This window comes from Mobula hypostoma, chromosome 4 (genome assembly GCF_963921235.1).
Source record: "Mobula hypostoma chromosome 4, sMobHyp1.1, whole genome shotgun sequence".
NCBI classification, from domain to species: domain Eukaryota; kingdom Metazoa; phylum Chordata; class Chondrichthyes; order Myliobatiformes; family Myliobatidae; genus Mobula; species Mobula hypostoma.
The window spans coordinates 25,594,055-25,615,742 of NC_086100.1; the positions used below are offsets into that span (position 1 = coordinate 25,594,055).

The window sequence follows — 21,688 nt, forward strand, 5'->3', positions numbered from 1 at the left end:
AACAACCCATTTAAGATCTCCAGCTCTTTCAGATCCATGCATAGATGACCACTCTGATTTTCTAGAGGACCAATTTTGTCCCTTGCTATCGTTTTGCTCTTAATATATCTGTAGAAGCCCTTGGGATTTTCCTTTCCTTTTCAGGATCTTCCTGATTTCTGAAGTGTAAAACTTGCATTTCTTATACTCAAGTACCTCATTTGTTCCCTCCTGCCTATACCTGCTATGCACCTCTTTCTTCTTAACCAGGGCCTCAATATCTCTGGAAAACCATCGTTCCCTAAACCTGTTATCCTTGCCCTTTATTCTGACAGGAAGAGACTAACTCTGTACTCTGAAAATTTCACTTTTGAAGGTCTGCTACTTTGCCAGAAAACACCCTGTCCTGATCCACACTTGCCCCGTCCTATCTGGTACCATCAAAATTGGCCTTTCACCAATTTAGAATCTCAACCCGAGGACCAGACCTATCCTTCTCCATAATTATCTTGAAACTAATGGCAATATGATCACAAGATGCAAAGTTGAGGAAATCTACAGATGTTGGAATTTCAAGCAACACACATAAGAGTTGCTGGTGAACACAGCAGGCCAGGCAGCATCTCTAGGAAGAGGTACAGTCGACGTTTCAAGCTGAGACCCTTCGTCAGGACTAACTGAAAGAAGAGTTAGTAAGAGATTTGAAAGTGTGGGGGGGGGGGAAGATCCAAAATGATAGGAGAAGACTGGAGGGGGGAGGGATGAAGCCAAGAGCTGGACAGCTGATTGGCAAAAGGGATATGAGAGGATCATGGGACAGGAGGACTAGGGAGAAAGAAAGGGGGGGGGAGCCCAGAAGATGGGCAAGGAGTATAGTGAGAGAGACAGAGGGAGAAAAAGGAGAGAGGGGGAAAATATATAAAACGGATGGGGTACGAGGGGGAGGTGGAGCATTAACGGAAGTTAGAGATGTCAATGTTCATGCCATCAGGTTGGAGGCTACCCAGATGGAATATCAGGTGTTGTTCCTCCAACCTGAGTGTGGCTTCATCTTTACAGTAGAGGAGGCCGTGGATAGACATGTCAGAATGGGAATGGGATGTGGAATTAAAATGTGTGGTCACTGGGAGATCCTGCTTTCTCTGGCGGACAGAGCGTAGGTGTTCAGCAAAATGGTTTCCCAGCCTGTGTTGGGTCTCGCCAAAATATAGAAGGCCGCATAGGGAGCACCGGACACAGAGAATTGTTATTTTCTTTTTTTTTTTAATTATATATTTTATACTAGTTTAACAATACCTATGATTTTGACAGTCTATTTTAATCTTGGTTACTGATATGTATTTGAACTAATTCCCCTCTTAATTGTATTTGATTGTATCATTTTCTTTAAATCAATAAAAAGATTAATAAAGAAAGAAAGAAAGATAATCTTTGAATTGTATGTGGTGAACTGTCTGTTATTTCGAGGCACTAATTTGTAACAGAATAATGAATTACACAGCATCCAGACAAACCGGGGTTTGGGGTGGGGGAGTGCGCCTCAATCTCACGAGTTGGGCAGGGCCGGAGGTCGTCTTCCCTAGACCTACACAGCCATGGAAACCGGGGGTTTCACCAGTAAGGAACAAACATCCCTTTAGCCTGATGTTAGCCATGACAAAAATAACAATTTCAGTTAGAGAGATTAGTTTTCTTTGCCATATGTACATTGAAGCAGTGAACTGCGTCGTTTTGTGTCAACAACCAACGCAGTCCAAGCATCGTCCTGGGGCAGTCCACAAGTGTTGCCATGTTTCCAGCTGATCATAGCATGCCCTCAGCTTTGGAACGAGGGAGGAATCAGGAGCACTAGGAGGAAACTCATGGCGTCATGGGGAGAATGTGCAACCTCCTTCCAAACAGGAAAAAAAGCAGGAATTGCTGGCACTGTAAACTGTGTTAACTGCTGTGCCTCATTACCATACTGTGCCGTGCCTGCATCAGTGCTTAGACAAAGTAAAAAGTCATCACAACATACTTAACATCATGAATGGCTGTGATGCTTCACTCCCAGATGAGCTCAACACCTTAACGGCACACGTTGAAAGGGAGAATAAAACTACACCTGTACGAATCACTGCAGTCTCTGGTGACCCTCTGATCTACCTCGAAGGCTGACATCAGACCATCTTTCTAGAAGAGTGAACCACTGTGAGGGGCCAGGCCCTGAAGCTATACACGATTGGGCACTGAAAGCCTGCGCCAACCGACTGGTGGCAGTGTGTTAGGACATCTTCAATCTCTCATTGCTGCAGTTGGAGGTTCCCACCTGCTTCATACAGTGCTCAAGAGCAGGGTGAGCTGCCTGAATAACTATTCACCCAGTTGCACTCAAATCTACTCTGATGAAGTGCTTTGAAAGGTTGTCATGGCTAGAATCAGTTCTGTCCAAGGACATGGACACGCTGCAATTTGCCTGTCACCACAATAGGTCTACAGCAGATGCACTCTCACTGGCTTCTCCACTCTGCCTTGGAATACCTAGACAATAGCAATACCCATGTCTGGCTGCTGTTTAAATGACAATTCAGCATTTAACACAATCACATCCACAAGTCTAACCAACAAGCTCCAAATCCAGGCTCTCTGTACATCCTTCCGCAACTGGATCCTTGACTTCCTCACCAGCAGAGCAGTCAGTGCAGATCAGATCAGAATTAACATCTCCTCCTCACTGACAATTCACACTGGCGAAGCTGAAAAATGTGTGCTTAGCCCACTGCTCTACTCTCTCTCTCCACCCACAGATGTGTAGCTGGTGTAGCTCAAAGGATATCTATAAATTAGCCAATGACAACTATTGTTGGCAGAGTTTCAGATGACGACAAGGAAGCAGATGGGGCAAGAGAGGTCAGCTGGTTGAGTGGTGTAGCATCAACAGCCTTGCACTCAGTGTCACCAAGACCGAGAAATTGATTGCGGACTTTAGGAAGGGGAAATCGAGGGAACACATGACAGTTCTCGTCAAGGCATCAGAAGTGGAAAGGATGAGCAGTTTCAAGTTCCTGGGTGTCAATACCTCTGGATATCCATCCAGGGCCCAATGTATTAATGCAATTACAATGAAGGCATGACAGCAGCTATATTTCATTAGGAGCTTGAGAATTAGTATGTCACCCCACATACACAAACTTCTACAGATGTACTGTGGAGGGGATACTAACTTGTTGCATCACCATCTGGCATGGAGGGGCCCACGGCACAGGATCAGAAAGAGCTGCAGAAAGTTGTAAACTCAGCCAGATCTATCATGGGCACTAGCATCCCCAGCAAAGGACATCTTCAAAGGCAATGCCTCAAAACAATTAATTTCATGCCAGTGATATTAAACCCGACTCTGGGGCTGGCTGGTGGTGCAATGACATTGGCGCTGGACCCGGGAGCAGTTGTTCCCGAGTTCGAAACCAGTCGAGTCTGGTCCTGAGTACACGTTCCATCCGTGCCAGGCTGACTGTCGAGATCGCAACGACTTCGTAAAATAAAGGGAAAAATACCGCGAAAATGTCTGTGTAAGGTGTGGCGCACCACACAGTCTCTCTTTCTCACTCCACACCTTGTAAAAGCCATGAAAAAGACATCACAGACGCACGCACAGACGCATGCGTGCACACAGACTCGCGCGCACACACAGGCACACGCCAAAAGAAAAACCCGATTCTGATTTTGTTACAAGGAAATAAGATACTGCTAGAAAACAGTACAGAGGTAAATGGTCAGCATTGACATTAATGAATGGTGGAGCAAGTCTGAGAGCTAAAATTGTTTACTCCCATTTATTATGTTTATATTTTCTTAAAGTGACACGTACACAGATTGCAAGTATACTATAATAAGCTTAAATTGGATTAGAAATAATATTAAGTTATGGTATTGGAAATTATACAGAATGGCTAAATACAGATTTTGTTTAGCAAGGCAGTAACTTTGTACTGCATCTTTTCACTCCAGCAGAATTTTTTATTGTCTTACAACAAGAAAGAAAATGATATATGTGTGTAGAGTACACTAAAAGGTACAATAGTCAACAAGCAGGCACAAACTCAGTCTAAGTAACAATTATTCTTACAAAGAAACATAATGGCTGTTGCGTGGTCCACATGCCAGTTTTGCATACTGATGAATTATTTCTGATTCTAACAACTTGAGTGAATTTGATGGTACCACACTTTTCTTGTATCATTCAAATTAAAGAACCAGATAGACTATTCAAGGTTCTTCAGAAGCACCATGTTACATTTAGAGCATCTCAAAACTCACTTCAATTCAGTGCCGACATTCAAAGTCCAAGACACTTGCTAAAATCGAACTAGGGTTAACACTTGAGTGCTCACTATCATCACATCATCAAAAAGGGCCAACATTCGTGTATTAGCATATACCTCAGTGTCATGAACATGCACTTTACAGTATTCACATAAATGTACATATGAAAGTCGTTCCCCGGCCCAGTTAAAAAACTAGTAGTCTTAGAATAAGGGCCTTTGTGTTTCTTTCATCAACTGTCCAATTAATTTAGATTAAATATCATCCAATAGCTCATCAACACAAGAAATTCCGCAGATGCTGGAAATCTAAAGCAACACACACAAAATGCTGAAAGTATAATATTGATGTGACTCGGACACCTCTGTAGATTGAACAACCACGTTTATTCACCAGATTTCCATTTTCACTTCTCCACGTCCTGACGTCATACGCACTCTGAGGCTACGAATACTCACACAATACATTACATCCCCCTTCTCAAGATTGTTTTTTTTACAACAGTGTGAATTACCAAAACAAGGCCTCTAGTTATGCCCTTCTTACAGTGCAACAACCATGACATAAACTAAAAAATCTTACCTTCTTGTACTGTATTCTGCATTGTATCTTACAATACTAACAGCAGTGTATTTTCTTTTACTAACATAGACTATTAAACCTTTTATTTCACACCTTGGAACTTATAACGTGTGACTTTGTCTCAAACGGTGTGAGACTGTATGTATGTCTAGTCTCTGTATCTAGCTGGAAGTTTGACTTGTCTCCCAGACCGTGTGTGATACAACTGTGACTGTGCTTGTCCTTCATCCGTGTCGGTCTCTCCAGTGACCTCTGTGTCTCTGTGGTCTGCATCACTCTTGGTGTCGTTTGTTTCCATGTCTGTATCTGTGGAAATGTCCTGTGCATCTGTACGTGGAAACTCCCTCTCGCCTGTCTTCAGCAGATGCTTCCTGTTCCTCCTGTAGACTCTTCCATCCAGCGTGCGAACTATGAAGGATCTTGGTTGCTGATGTCTGTTCACAACCACAGCTGGTTGCCAAGTGTCTCCTCTCTGTATTCTGACATTCTCACCTGCATGCAGATCTGGCAACTGTCTTGTATGTCTGTCATAGTAGCTCTTTTGGTTTATTTGCTTGTACTTTTGCTTGTCATGTACTTGAGCATTACCTTCAGGAGTCAGTAGAGTTGTGGATGTTGGCAGTTTGGACTTCAGATGACGTCCCGTCAACAGGTGCGCAGGACAGAACCCCCCACCCTCAATCGGTGTGTTGCGGTATTCAAGCAGAGCAATGCAAGGGTCACCGTTGCTGCTTTGTGCCTTCTTGAGCATGTTCTTGACAGTTTGTACAGTTCTCTCTGCTTGTCCATTAGACTGAGCGTGCCCTGGACTGGAAGTAACATGTTGAAATTCCCAGCTTTCTGAGAACCCTCTGAACTCGCCACTGGCATATTGTGGACCATTGTCACTCACGACAATATCTGGAATACCCTGTCGTGTGAATGTCGACTTCATTGCGGTAATGACACCTCGACTGGATGTGTCACTTAACTTGGTGATCTCCGGATATTTTGAATAGTAGTCCACACAAAGCAGATATTCTGTACCATTGTAGTGAAAGAGATCTGTGTTAATCTTCTCCCATGGTCTTCCTGGTAGTGGGTGGGAAAGCAGAGGCTCTCTGGGATTGCTGTTTTTGTTTTCATTACAGACAGCACACTGAGACACAATGTCTTCTATCTGAGTTGACATGCCTGGCCAATAGAGAATGTCCCTTGCTCTATCTTTACATTTCATTCTCCCCAGGTGTGACTCATGAATTCTGTTGAGCATTTCCTGTCTCATTCGGTTTGGTACGATGAGTTTTGCCGTTTTGAACATTAGTCTTGATGCATAGCTGATTTCCTCTTTAAATGTCCAGTATTTCTGCATTTCCTTTGGAACATCTTTCTGCTGGCCATCCATTCATTCTAATGTCTCTTAGCATTTGCATTTCAGGATCATCTGCAGCCACTTTCCTAAACATGTTCAACTTCTCCTCAGAGATGGGTAGCTGAGGTGTAACCCAGTTGACCTCCAGCTCTCTTCCTAGCAACTCTTCCTTTTGCTCTCTGAGGTAAGCAGGGCTCAAAGCATCAGCGATGTGCAGTTCTTTTCCTGGCTTATAGGTGACTGTGAGAGTGTACCTCTGTAGCCTGAGAAGCATCCTTTGCAGCCTCATAGGAGCTTGGTGAAGTGGCTTTTTGAACATGCTCTCAGGTGGTTTGTGATCACTCTCAACCTGGATTTCTTTGCCATATACATATTGGCGGAACTTCTCACACCCATAAACTATGGCGAGTAATTCCTTCTCAATTTGAGCATATTGGCGTTGACAGTCCATAAGTGCTCGTGATCCATACGCCATAGGCCTCTCACCCTGCAGTATAACAGGTCCTATTCCCTCCGAACTGGCATCCACAGACATCGTCACCGGTTTATTGACATCATAAAACTTGAGTGCTGGTGCATTGGTAACCAACTGCTTCAATGTGTCAAAACTTTTCTTTGTTTGTCTTCCCAATGCCATTCAGTGTTGCTCTGTAGTAGCTTTCGGAGTGGAGCGCTGACCTCTGATAAGTTGGGAATGAATTTGGCAAGATACTGTATCATGCCCATGAACCTCAATAGTTCTTGCTTGTCTTTGGGTGGTGGTAGCTGTACCACAGCTCTGACCTTTTCATCAGCTGGTTTAAGCCCATCAGCGCTGAGTACATGACCTATGTATTTGATCTCTGTAGTTCTGATCTTACATTTACTTTTGTTCAGTTTTAGGTTGTACTCACGTGCTCTCTCCAGGAGCTTCCTCAGTCTCTGATCATGTTCCTCAATTGTATCACCCCATGTCAGCAACTCATCAATGATGCTGACCACCCCGTCCAGGCCTTCAATCATTTGTGCCACGGATCTCTGGAATACCTCTGATGCAGAAGAAATCCCAAAGGGTAGACGCAGGAAACGATATCTCCCTATGGGCGTGATGAAAGTACATAATTTGGAACTTTCTTCATCCAGCTTGATCTGCCAGAAACTTTGATTTGCATCTAATACTGAAAAGTATTTTGCATTAGGCATGCGGGAGACAACCTCTTCAACCATGAGCAGTGGATAGTGTTCTCTTTTGATGGCTTGGTTGAGATCTTGTGGATCCATGCAAATCCTCGTCTTTTTTTCTGTGTCCACTGTCACCATACTATTCACCCAGTCAGTCAGTTCTATTTGTCTTGTTATGACTCCCCTCTGTTCCATTCTGTGTAGCTCCTCCAGTACTTGATCCCTGATAGCTACTGGAATCTTTCTCAGGGCATACACAACTGTTGCAATAGTTGAATCAATCTGGATATGGTGTTTCCCTGGTAAACATCCTAATCCAGAAAACAATTCATCAAAGTTTTTGAGAACACGAGGAAATCTGCAGATGCTGGAATTTCAAGCAACACACATAAAAGTCGTTGGTGATCGCAGCAGGCCAGGCAGCATCTCTAGGAAGAGGTACAGTTGACGTTTCGGGCCGAAACCTTCGTCTTTGAGAATGTCGTTTTCTTTTACAACACCATAGATTCATTTCACCAGGCCTAGCTTTGTGCATGTTGCTTTGCCCAGTATTGCTGGAACATGTTACTGTACTATTTCAAACTCGATCTTGTATTGTTGACCTTTGTACACACAGGTGAGTGCTTTTTTGCCCAGTGGCGCCATCTTGTGGCAAAAATATGCAACAAGCTTGCAGGTGGATTTTCTCAGTCTTCCTCTGATGTCCAGTGAGTTGAATGTTTCTGCTAACATTACATTGCACTTTGCCCCAGTGTCAAGCTTAACTGTCACATTCCTCCTGTTTATTATCAGATCTTGAGTCCAATCATCTTCATCCTCCATCTCTGCATTGTCAATATTCTTGATGCATCCCCCCTGTTCCACTTCAACTGTGCCAATGAACATGTCACTGTTGCCCTCACTCTGTTCCACAGCATGCATTTTCCTTGCATGCTCTTTCGATCTGCACATCTTTGCAAAGTGATTTCTTTTCTGGCATAACTTGCATGTCTGACCAAAGGCTGGACATTTTCTGTATCCATGTTTATAACCACATCTGTTGCAGTTAACTTCCTTTTGATTATCCTGTGGAGCTGGCTTTGTCCTACTCTTGTCAGTTTTCACAGTTTTTATTTTGTGCACTTCAATCTCTTCATTGAGCACTTTAACCTGACTTGACATGATCTCGCTGGGACTGCAAACATCAATCACCTTTTCTGATGCAAGATCCGCCTCTCTCAATAGCCTGCCTCTCACTTGATCATCTCGTATGCCGCATACAATCCTGTCACGTATTAAAGAGTCACGCAGTTGTCCGAACTCACAGTTTTTTGCCTTGTTCTTCAAATCTGTTACATAGGCGTCTATGGTCTCTATTGGTCCTTTAGCCCTCGTGAAAAACTTGTTTCGGATGTATGGTAGGTTTTTTCTGGGTCGCAGTAATCTTGAAACTTTTTCTTCAACACTTCAATTTTACCTTGCTCATTATCTTGGAAGACAACTGTGTTGCAAATCTTTATTGCCTCTCTCCCGCCACATGCAGAAACGTAGCACATTGCACTTTCTCCGTCTTTTCAGCTACGCTGTTATACTTTTATACTTTATTGTCGCCAAATAATTGATACTAGAACGTACAATCATCACAGCGATATTCGATTCTGCGCTTCCTGCTCCCTGGATTACAAATCGATGGTAAATATTAAAAATTTAAATTATAAATCATAAATAGAAAATATAAAAATGGAAAGTAAGGTAGTGCAAAGAAAAACCGAGATGCAGATCTGGATATTTGGAGGGTACGGCCCAGATTCGGGTCAGGATCCATTCAACAGTCTTATCACAGTTGGAAAGAAGCTGTTCCCAAATCTGGCCATAGGAGTCTTCAAGCTCCTGAGCCTTCTCCCAGAGGGTAGAGGGACGAAAAGTGTGTTGGCTGGGTGGGTCATGTCCTTGATTATCCTGGCAGCACTGCTCCGACAGCGTGCAGTGTAAAGTGAGTCCAAGGACGGAAGATTGGTTTGTGTGATGTGCTGCGCCTTGTTCACAATCTTCTGCAGCTTCTTCCGGTCTTGAACAGGACAATTTCCATACCAGGTTGTGATGCACCCTAGAAGAATGCTTTCTACGGTGCATCTATAAAAATTAGTGAGGATTTTAGGGGACAGGCCAAATTTCTTTAGTTTTCTCAGGAAGTAAAGGTGCTGGTGGGCCTTCTTGGCAGTGAACTCTGCTTGGCTGGACCAAGTCAGGTCATTTGTGATATTGACCCCGAGGAACTTAAAGCTTTTGACCTGTTCCACTTGCGCACCACCGATGTAAATTGGGTCGTGCAGTCTGCTACTCCTGAAGTCAACAACCAATTCCTTTGTCTTGCTGACGTTGAGGGATAGGTTAGCGGTGCAAAACAGCTCAAACTTCTGGATCCATATTTTCCAGTTCTCAGCAAGATTACCTTGTAGGCTTAAACTTGACGGTGGCTGTAACTGTGACATCTTTTACCTGTCTTCTCTTCCTTTCTTTTTTCCCTGTTTTCTTCTGACACCATGTAATATTGATGTGACTCGGACACCACTGTAGATTGAACAACCACGTTTATTCACCAGACTTCCACTTTTACCTCTTGACGTCCTGATGTCATACACAATCTGACGCTACAAATACTCACACAATACATTACAGAAGGAACTCAACAGATCAAGCAGCGTCTATGGAAATGAATAAACAGTTGACGTTTTGTGCCGAGACCCTTCTTCGGGACGAGAAAGGAAGAGGGAAGATGAAAGGTAGGGAAGGGAAGGAGGATAGCTGGAAGGTGATGGGTGAAGACAGGCGGGTAGGACAGGTAAAGGGCTGGAGAGGAAGGAATCTGATCGGAGAAGAGAGTGGACCATAGGAGAAAGGGAAAGAGGGGACATGGGGCAGGTGACAGGTAAGGGTGAGGAAAGGTAAACGACTGGAGTGGGGAATAGAAGGGGGGGGATGTTGCCATGGAGTCTTACTACAAAAGAAATACGTCCATTATTAATAAATTAGAACTCTAAATTTTTGATTTTTTTTACTTTAGATTCACGAACAGGACTTGTAAATCAATGCAAGATGTCAGCATTGGACAACATACTGGCAAGTTTAAACAGCTGATTTTTAGGGGCAAAGATGTGGGTGATAAAAAATCTATTCCATGGTGTACAAGTGTAAACTGCCAGTGTATGTCAAACTTCAGGTCAATTCCTTGATCAGTTAAAACATTTCCAAACTGACTGCTTCCCAAGGAATGCATGCACAATGCAGGAACAATTTCCAATGCAGAATATATATAATCTATAGGACAACATTAAGAGGGGACTGCATTGTATTCAACAGGACTGAACAATGACCTAGATGCAAATCCCAGGTGACTGAATCTCTCACGAGTTCCCTCTGTGTATTGGCTCAGAATCTAATTCTGACTTACGATGTAAAATGTGTTGTTTTGCAGCAGCAATATAGTACAAGAACATCTAAGTAACTACAAATTATATAAATAAAGCAACAAAAAAGAAATGCTGATTTAGTGTTCATGGACTGTTCAGAAATCTGAGAGTGGAGGGGAAATTGCTGTTCCTAAGTCACGAACCATGGGCCTTCAGGCTCCTGTACCCTCCCTCCCTGAGGTAGTATCAAAAAGGTATGCTCTGGGTGGTGAGGTAATTTTATCGTCTTCTTCAAACACTGCCTCTGAATAGTGGGGAGTGTTGCGTCTGCAATACAGCTAACCGAGTCGACAACCCAATGTAGACATTGGAGTCTCCTAACCAGTGATGCAACCAGTCAGAAAGAGCTCCACCACAGCTCTGTAGAAATTTCCAAGGGTCATTCATAAAATCTCCTCAAATTTCACATTTGTGAATAGCAAGGGGCTTTTTCCCCAGGCCGAAATGGCTAACATGAGGGGGCATCGTTTTAAGGTGATTGGAAGTAGGTACAAGGGGGATGTCAGAGGCAAGTTCTTCCCCCACACACAGAGAGCAGTGGATGCGTGGAATGCACTCCCAGTAACGGTGGTAGAGGTGGATACAATAGGGTGTTTTAAGAGACTCTGAGATAGGTCTTAGAGCTTCGAAGCTTAGGAGTCAGAAAAAATAGAGGACTATTTGGTCGGGAAATTCTCGTCAGCTTCCAGAGTAGGTTACATGGTTGGCACAACATTGTCAGCCAAAGGGCCTGTATTGTACTGTAGATTTCTATGTTTCTATTACTAAACATCTTCAACTCCTTATGAATCAGATCTGCTGGCCTGATTTTTCAAGTTTGTCTCAATGGGTTGGGCCCAGGATAGATCTTCTGAGATGCTAATGCTCAGACACTGGTGCGTTGCTGTGCAGTTCAAACCCCAGGATGCAACTATATTCACTTGACAACCATGAATAAGCTAAATGTGAAGCTCAGGCATGTCCAAGGCTTTTCATCATCTCAGCCAAAGAACTGCAAGCTAACATTAAAGATGGTAAACGGAATAGAAGATGCAAAGAGCTACTCCCTGAATACAATAGATTTCTTCCATGCAGAGACAGAATGGGTATAATCCTCATTGTGCACTAAGTCAAAAACAAATGCGGGGAATAGCACTGTTATACATGGAATTCCCCCAACCTGAGTAAAGCCTCTGACCTGATTAACCAGGAAGGACTGCAGCACTCTCCCCAAATGTAACTAGCCCCAGAAATTCATTACACTTGCTTCACCATGGCATACAAATCCTGATCCTAATCAACAGATCAATAATAGAGTCAACCTTACTGAAGTCAAGTCACTAAAAAAACTGAGCATGCCATAACACTTCCTCCAAACCTTTCTTTCTACAATGTTCCTCGAAACAGACTCACCAAGGAAGGTCAGCCATTCTTCAGAATTACTGGGAAACCTTTCAGATTAAGGTGACCATGCTTCAAATTCAAGGTCACACAAAACTGAGTAACTGAGCTGCAGAATCCACACAATGATTTCCTCAGCATTTTGTGTGTTATTCCAGATTTCTAGGTACTTTTACCCCCAAGTTTAAAGCTTCCCTTCCTTGAGAGTTCAGCGAGACCCTCTCTCACTGATCTTCTGAGGGCGAGACCCTCCCTCCCTCTGTGATCTCTGCTGCTCTCCAAATCTTTGACCATGTGCTCTTATTTCCCCCACCCACCTGGCTTCACCTATCACCTCCTAGCTTATACTCCCTCCCCACCTCCCCCCACCCCAGCTTCTCATTCTGGCTTCTTCACACTTCCTTTCTAGTCCTGATGAAGGATCTCGGCCCTAAACGTCAACTGTTTATTAATTTCTGTAGGTGCTGCCTGATCTGCTAAGTCCTTCCAGTACTTTCTATGTGTTACTCTGGAATTCCAGCATCTGCAGAATCTCTTGTGTTTATAAATACAGGCATTGCTTGCGCTTGCTCATGTTGGGGACAGAGCTCCAAGCCACTGCCATTTGTTCACTGAAGTGTTCAAGAGGATCAACTCTGGCAAAACATTGATCTTCTTCCAATCTGCTCCTGCTGTCAGGATGGGAGGGGGCAGGGAGGAATGCCACATCTCCACGAACTCTTGGGAATCGAAGCCGCAATGCTCAAAGTGGAGAAGCAGCATTCAGGATGACCAGGAGAACCTCACGTAGAAGGTCTGAAAAATATTGAAAGGAGTGCACAAACTACACATCTGCCATAATATCAGACATCCCACCCTGCAAAAACTCATTTCAGGGAGGTAGCACCATCAATTTGCGGGAGACTCCTGGAACTTCCGGGAGAGGTGGGATGTTTGCAATAGAGTAGCTCCTTAGCAGCTAGCCAGCTAGTTTAAATAACGTTAGCTATGCTAATGAACAAATGACACCTGTTAAACTCACCTCAACATGTCTTTTACAGTCTTAACCCACCGTGGGCAATAGAAAAGTCACTGTTACAAACAGTGCAGCGAGCAACACTGTCATTATTTTTGACCCCTACTAGGCAGGGGTACACTTTAGTGTAGTCTGGGGTGATGTACGTTTTATATTCTCTTTTTTTGGAACACTCTGCCATGGCATACTCTCTCTCTCTCTCGCGCGCTCTCGAAAAACATCTATTTCCAGAATATTGTATATACTGTAATTTGCAGGCATCAGGCAGCCACTATCAATATGCAGGAGTCTCCAGGAACTTCCAGGAGAGGTGGGATGTCTGTAATAGCCAATTCACACACCATCTTTGCAAAAGTCTAGAGTTCCCATAACGACTTCATTAGCTATCTTAGAATTCAAAGAACCTGTAGATGTAGAAGTACACACCTAACCCTGCCCTGCTCCCCCCCCCCGCCAGGACTGACCAAAAAGATGACAACTGGAAAAGGTCACATGACCTTTCATGCTTCATTTCTTTAAATCTTATGAAAATGAACAGTTCAGTTATGCCTCTGCACTAATCAGTTTTGATTTGAATAACACATACAAAACACTGAAGGAACTCATTCAGTCAGGCAGCATCTATGGAAAGGAATAAACATTTTGGGTAGAGACCTTGCATTAGGGTTCACTCCCTCCAAACTTAGTGTGGTCAGGGTTTAAAAAAACTGGAGACTCACCAACTTGTGCTTAAATCTCCAAACAAATTAAGGTGTAAGCAACTATGATCGAAGATGATTGATGCTTGGGAGTATGTAACCATGTTTGGAGAGAGAGGTTGCTGAGGAAGGGCCTCGGCCTAGATCAAGTAAACAGTCCCATGGTGACAATGGCTAATGCAAGACGATATTTTTTTTGGCGTGTGCCTGTGCGTCAACGTGCTCGTCTGTGCATGTGCGTCTGCGTGCATCCGTGATGATGTCTTTTTTCATGGCTTTTACAAGGCGCGGAGCGAGAGAGAGAGAGAGAGAGACTGTGTGACGTGCCATTGCTCACACAGACATTTTCGCAGTGTTTTCTCTCTGTTTTACGAGGTTGAGTTGCGATCTCGACACTCAACCGGGCACGGATGGAAAACATGCTCGGGAGCAGATCCAACTGGTTTCGAACCCGGGAACCTCCGCTCCCGGGTCCGGCGCTGATGTCATTGCGCCACCAGCCAGCCCACAAGACGACACGTTTTAAAGATGATTGGAGAAAAATATAGGAGGAATTTCAGAGGCTGGCATTTTTTTTTAAACTATACGCAGAGTGGCAAGTGCATAGTCTCTACTGCTGGGGGTGGTAGTGGCAGACTATTCGGGACATAGCAGGGTGGCATAGCAGTTTGTGCAATCACTTTACAGTGCCAGCTATGCCATCATAATTGGGGTTCAATTCCTGCCACTGCCTGCAAGGAGTTTGTATGTTTTCCACGTGACTGCACGAGTTTCCTCTCACATTCCAAAGATGTACTGTTAAGGTTAGTGAGTTATGGCATGCTGTGTGGGCACTGGAAGCACGGTGATACTTTGAGGGCTGACCCACCACAATCCTTGGGGCTGTATTGGTCACTGATGCAAAACGACACATTTCATTCCATGATGCATGCTGTTTCATGTTCATGTGACAAATGAAACTTTTGTCTTTTTATCTTTATGTTTAGACTTTTAAATAGGCACAAGGATGAAAGAAAAATGGAGGGCTATGTGGGGGGGGGGAGGTTAGATTGATCTTGGAGTAGATTAAAAGGTCAATGCAAAATCATGGGTCAAAGGGCCTGCATTGTGCTGTTCCATGTATTATGGCAAATGTCTTTCTCGTCCAGATTGACAAAGATACAATGCTTGCTAAATAGGTCAAGACATACAGTATGTTTTGCACCATTTAAGAGCAGCTAAGGAAATTCTAATGTATTGATCTCAGGCAGGCAGCCTTGAAGCATAGCAGTATTTGTCAGGGACAGTAGTGATGAATTTTCTTCTGAACTGGATGCAAGACTAAAACACAATCAATTAATGATGAAAGTGCAAAACTTAAATAAAATTAATGATTTACGGGCTTTTGCTCAATTCGCTCAATTTGTGTTGGGCATGTGGCCAAGTAGTTAAGGTGTTCGTCTAGTGATCTGAAGGTCGCTAGTTTGAGCCTCAGCTGTGGCAGTGTGTTTGTGTCCTTGAGCAAGGCACTTAACCACACATTGATCTAGTCTGTGCGAGGAGTGGTGCCCCACACAGGCTTCCAATCTGCGCCTTGTAAGGCATGAAAATGCCCGACGCAGGCCTCTCATGGTCTGAGTCAATGTTCCCCCTCAATTAGCAACGCATCATTTCATTACCTTAGTAAAGGGAAAGTACGGATTACAAACAAGGCCACTGATTCCATTTACTGAATATTTGATGAATCTTGAGAATCAATTCTGGTTTGGAAATTACACTCCCATTAAGATATACTGGTTAAATATAATTCTTGTAACAAAATTCTGCACCTATAATCACAAAACATCATCCCGCACACACAAATAAGAATCCCCACATTGAGTATTCTGTACTGAAATTATAAAATAATTCCAATTACCAGGGACAGTCCATTTGAAATTCAGTGGTTCTGGATTTTGCTTTGGATTTAAGTCCTGTCTGGGCATTACTCTGATAGTGCATAAATTCTACATCACCTAAACACCCATATGCACCAATCTATATTTATTATGCCGCTGTAGTTAAAGTATTATTCATTCTCGACGCTGATGAAAATGATTTGGCATTTTCAGTGTGAAACTTCTGGCCTTGGTAATATCTGCACGAGTAGTATTAATTACTGTCCAATGTACTTTGTGTACATAGTTACTATTAGAGCGCCATGTACAAGCTGACCTTGGGAAAAGAGTTAGGTCAGGAGAAACCATGCCAAGAAATAGGTCCTGGGAGGCAGTAATGAATCCAAAAAAAGAGAAGTTCAGTGTAGCATCAAGTTTGAGCTGTACAGAAAAGGTACATGAGGCACAGCATGCAAAGGACATATATTTGTCTGCATTGCCCTGGAAATAAGAGCAAGGTTCCTTCCATACTCTGGAAGTTACTGACATGATGAAGGAAGCCCTGAACACTGCCAGAGACGGAGGTCCTTCATTGCTGCTCTAAACACCAGAAGCATAACAGGCAAGGAGAGGAGAGTTCCCTCTATACACCCAGAGTAGGGACTAACTTTTTTTTAAATCTAAAGAGAGTTTTAATCTGAAGAAATTTTTTTTTAACGTTTAGCTTCATTATTCACATGTACATCAAAACATACAATGAAGTGTGTAATTTGTGTCAACAATACATTTCACGAATGTGCTAGGGTCGGCCTGCAAGTGTCAACATGACAAACAGTGGACATAACCCTTTCTTCCCTCCCACACCATAGTCCCTGGGTTTATCAGTACCAATGATACCCAGTTCCAGCAACTTCTACACTAAGGGATCAGCACATGATTAAAGATGCAATTTGATATCAAAATCAAAGTTTAATAGCAGCAGCGTAAGTCATGGAATTTGTTGTTTTACAGCGGCCGTATATTGCAATACATAGAAATAAAAACTATACATTACAATAAGTAATACGCATTTTTAAAAAGTTCAATAAATAGTGCCGAAAAGAGATGGAAAAGATACTGGCGGTATTCCTGGGTTCATTGTCCGTTCAGAAATCTGATGGTGGAGGGAAAGAAGCCGTTCCAGAAACGTTGAGTGTGCATCTTCAGGCTCCTGTACCTCCTTGACAGCAGCAATGAGAAGATGGGGGTCCTTAAGGATGGATGCCGCCTTTTTGAGACATTGCCTTTCGATGCCAGGGAAGCTAGCACACATGATGGAGATGGCTGAGTTTACAAATCTCTGTAGCTTTTTCTGATCCTGTGCAGTGGCCCCTTCATATCAGACTAGGATGCAACCAGTTAGAATGCTCTCCACAATGTACCAGTGTAAATTTGCAGAAGTCTTCGGTGACATATCAATTCTCCTCAAACTCCTGATGAAATATAGCTGCTGTCATGTCCTCACTGTAATTGCATCGATGTGTTGGGCACAGGAAAGATCCTCAGAGGTGTTGACACCCAGGAACTTGAAACTGCTCACCCTTTCCACTGCTGATCCCTTGATGCGAACTGATACTGATAAGTGTCCCCTCCACTTCCCCTTCCTGAAGTCCATCATCAGTTTCTTGTCTGACCGATGTCGAGCACAAAGGTTGTGGCTGCAACACCACTCAAGCAGCTGCTCTGTCTCACTCCTGTCCGCCTCCTCGTCACCATCTGAAACTCTGCCAACAATAGTTGTGTCGTCAGCAAATTTATAGACGTTATTTGAGCAGGGCCTACACAGTCATGGGTGCAGTGAGCAGAGCAGTGGGCTGAGCACATATCCTTGAGCTGTGCCCCAGTTGATTTTCTGCAAAGAGTTCCAAATTGCAGAGACTGTGGTTTCCCGGTGAGGAAATCAAGGATCCAGTTGGACAGGGAGGTACAGACAGCCAGGTTTTGGAGCTTTTTGATTAAAACTGAGGGTATAATTATATTGAACGCTGACCTGTAGTCAGTAAACAGCAGCCTGGCATAAGTATTACTATCGTCTGTGTGATCCAAGGCAGAATGGAGAGCATGTCATTAGCTCTTCAGCAGGAAATAGATTCACTTGTTCAAAGTGCACATCAGCATAAAATGATTTGCATAGAGAGATAATGAGAGAGATAGAGATATAAAGATATAAAGATGGCAGATTGCAAGTTACTCCTATCAGCTATGTCAAGAATGAACCTTGGACAATAGTACAACAGCTTATTTAATACAGTAACCAAAATTAGAATTCCACAACGATGACATTAACATTTTATTTCTCCATTGCTCCCAATCCCAAGACACAAAGTTTCAATATCATGTTCATGGCAAGATAATTCAGTTACACCGTGCCTTTCCCAGAGAACACAAAAGCCTATGTTAAATATAAAATTCTCTTGCCATTTTATAAAGCAACAGAAAGCCCCTTTTCTCCCATACATTAATAGCACAAAACATGAAAGGGTAGAAGTGAATTCTCCAGCAGCCAATGTCATGCAGTACAGAAAAGCAATAAAAACTGCAGGTGCTGTGAAAGAGAAATAAAAACATAAACTAGGTGGTAATACTCAGCAGGTCAGGTAGCATCTGTCTGATAGTCTGCCCCCTCTCCACAGATGCTGTTTGATCTGCTGAATATAACCAGTATTTTCTGCCAGACTTTACAAACCACCCAACTTCAAGATGTAAGCTTGTTTAATGTCATTTCCACATACACAAATTTACCAAGTAAGTTGTTACTCAGCTCTGGTTCAGCACTAAAAATATACAAGATAGTTTACATACATAGATCGATTGTATGTCTATGTAGAGATGTTAAGCACAAGAATGTGGAGGGGTGTGTTAGTAGTTGGAGTTATTGGTCAACCTCAGTAAGACCATAAGATATAGGAGTAGAAGTAGGCCATTCAGATATGCAGGAATTTTTCTATTCCTCCAGAAAAAAAATGCAAGGGGAAAAAAAACATCGTCCACTTACCATGCCGAAGCCCGAATGAGCCAAAGCCCTACCTCTCTGACTCAGACCACCCCACTAGGTAGTGCCTTCCTTTCATGCCTGAACCTGCCCTGCTCTGATTGGTGCTCTGGTTATAGCTGAGCTCCCACGAAGCTCTCCCCTTTTGAACTTCGCTCCCAGACCTGTACACCGCCTCCTTTCTCATCACCCTTCAACTCATGGTTGACGATTGGTGCGCCGGTTAATGTTTGGGAAAGTAACTGTTTTTGAGTCTGGTGGTCCTGACGTGGATGCTATGTAACCTTCTCCCTGACGGGGGTCCTTAATGACAAATAGTGGGTGGGATCCTTCATAATGTTCCTAGCCCTTTTCTGTGTACATGTCTGAGACCACAAGACATAGGAATAAAATTAGGCCATTCAGCCTATCGAATCTGCTCCACCATTCCATCATGACTGATCCTGGATCCCACTCAAACCTATATACTTGCCTTCTCACCATATCCTTTGATGCTTTGACCGATCAGGAAGCTATCGATTTCCACTGTGGAAGAGCATTCATCTCTGGCTAAGAAACAAATTCCTCCTTACCCCTGTTCTAAAAGGTCACCTCTCAATTTTGAAGCTGTGCCCTCTAGTTCTGGTTGTCCCTACCATCGGAAACATCCTTTTCACATCCACCTTATCTAGTCTTTTCATTATTCGAAAAGTTTCAATGAGATCCACCCCCTCCCTGCATTTTTCCAAATGCCAGTGAGTACAGGCCCAAAGCTGCCAAACGTTCTTCATATGTTAACTCCTTAATTCCCAGAATCATCCTCATGAACCTCCTCTGGACTCTCTCCAATGACAACACATCCTTTGAGACACGGAGCTGAAAACTGTTGACAATACTCCAAGTGGGCCTGACTAGTGTCTTATAAAGGCCCAGCATTATCTCCTTGTTTTTATATCCTATTCCCCTTGAAATAAATGCCAACATTGCATTTGCCTTCTTTACCGCAGACTCAACCTGTAAATTAACCTTCTGGGAGTCTTGCATGAGGATTCCCAAGTCCCTCTGCACATCTGATGTTTGAACCTTCTCCCCATTTAGATAATAGTCTGCGCTATTGTTCCTTTTATCAAAATGCATCATACATTTCCCAACACTGTATTCCAACAGCCACCTTTTTGTCCATTCTTCCAATTTATCTATATCCTGCTGCAATTCCATTGCTTCCTCAGCACTACCTACCCCTCCACCTATCCTATCACCAATTCCATTATCCAAATCATTGACAAACAATATCAATTATGTGTCACCTTAACAAATGCCTTCTGAAAATCCAAGTGATGACATCCATTGCCTCTCCTTTGTCCACCATGCTGTCGTTTGTCCTTGATGACATCATACAAAACGCAACATTTTGGTGCAGATTATTTAATATCCCAAGTAACGTGAGTGAATCAGGCCATGAACTCAATCCTTTTAATTCTTCTGGGTGAAGGTAATTTTCAAGAATAAGAACCTACAATTGTTCAAAGTTTCTAGGGCACATTCCTGTACTTAAAAGATTTCATTCCTAACAGGTTTTCATAAAATGCACAATGGAGAGACAGAGACGCACTGCCTGCAGTAGACACTTCAAAGTAAGGAAGTCTCTGCAAAATTTCCCAAATTCACCGGAAAGATAAATTGGTGTCCTCTCCCTGAGCAACGTTGCAGTGGCATCCAGAACCTGGTACAACTCAGTCAGTTAATTTGGACAGATCAAGTTGTTCGATGCCTTGCATTAGACTTCCAAAACAGCCACTCTATTCCTGTCAATGGGAAGAGGCTACCAAGCAGATCAAAGACGTGCTAAACAGCTCCATGAAGAAATGCAACATTCCTGGGAATCTCTGGTTCATGACCAATCATAGTGAAGGATGGTATTGAAATCCTGACACCATGCATCAGCAGCCCACTGCAGCTCTGTGTAAATCATGGAATGAAAACCCGACAACACAACCTAACCCTAGCTTGTCCCATGGCGACAACCTGCCCCATATGTAGAAGAGATTGCAGCTGTAACATTGGCCTTAATAGACACCAGAAACTGCTGGTGATACTCAACAGGTCAGGTTCCATCTGTTCTGTAGGTATGGATCTCTGTCCCCTCCCCACAGATACTGCCTGCTCCGAGTATAACCAATATTTTCTGTTTTAAGTAAGACTTTACAAACCAACCAACTTCAAGATTGTTTAATAGCTTTGCCCGTACACATGTGAACAAAATATTTGTTACTCAGCTCTGACTCAGCACAAAAAATACACAATAAGATAACACAATAGTAAAAAAGCAAAAATACAAAATACACAAGATAAATAGATTGTAGACAACCATGGGAACATGCATTAGGAGCACACAGAAGCTCTGTGTAAATCATAAAATGAGAACCCTGCAACACCGCCTAACCCCTGCCCCTCCCATGGCTGCAACCTGCTGCATGTGTGAAAGAGATTGCAGTTCCAACATTGGCCTTAATAGGCACCAAAGAACACAAAACTGAAGTCTGCCATAATTGATCCCAAAGGGATTTCTAAGGAATTGTCCAGAAGCACTTACATCCATGGTAATGAAGCTCTCTGAGAGACTTTGATGAAACATATCAACTCCTGTCTGAGGAACAACTTGGATCCACTCCAGTTTGCCTACCATCACTACGTGTCAACAGCAGATGCCATTCCATTGGCTCCTCGTTCAACCATGGAACATCAGGACAGTGAAGATACATATATCAGTTTGCTCTTCATTTACTATAGCTCTGCATTCAACACCATCATACCCTCAAAACTGATTAATAAGCTCCAAGGTCCAGGCCTCATTACCTCCTTGCACAATTGGATCTCCGATTTCCTCACCTGCAGGCCACCACCC

General features: G+C 43.2%; 1 protein-coding gene across 2 annotated transcripts in view; it reads right to left on the reverse strand.

The window, feature by feature from the left end:
* Positions 1-21,688, reverse strand: part of LOC134345184 (plastin-1-like) — a 127,629-nt gene that overhangs the window by 71,709 nt on the left and 34,232 nt on the right. The gene's annotated exons all lie outside the window — the stretch shown is intronic.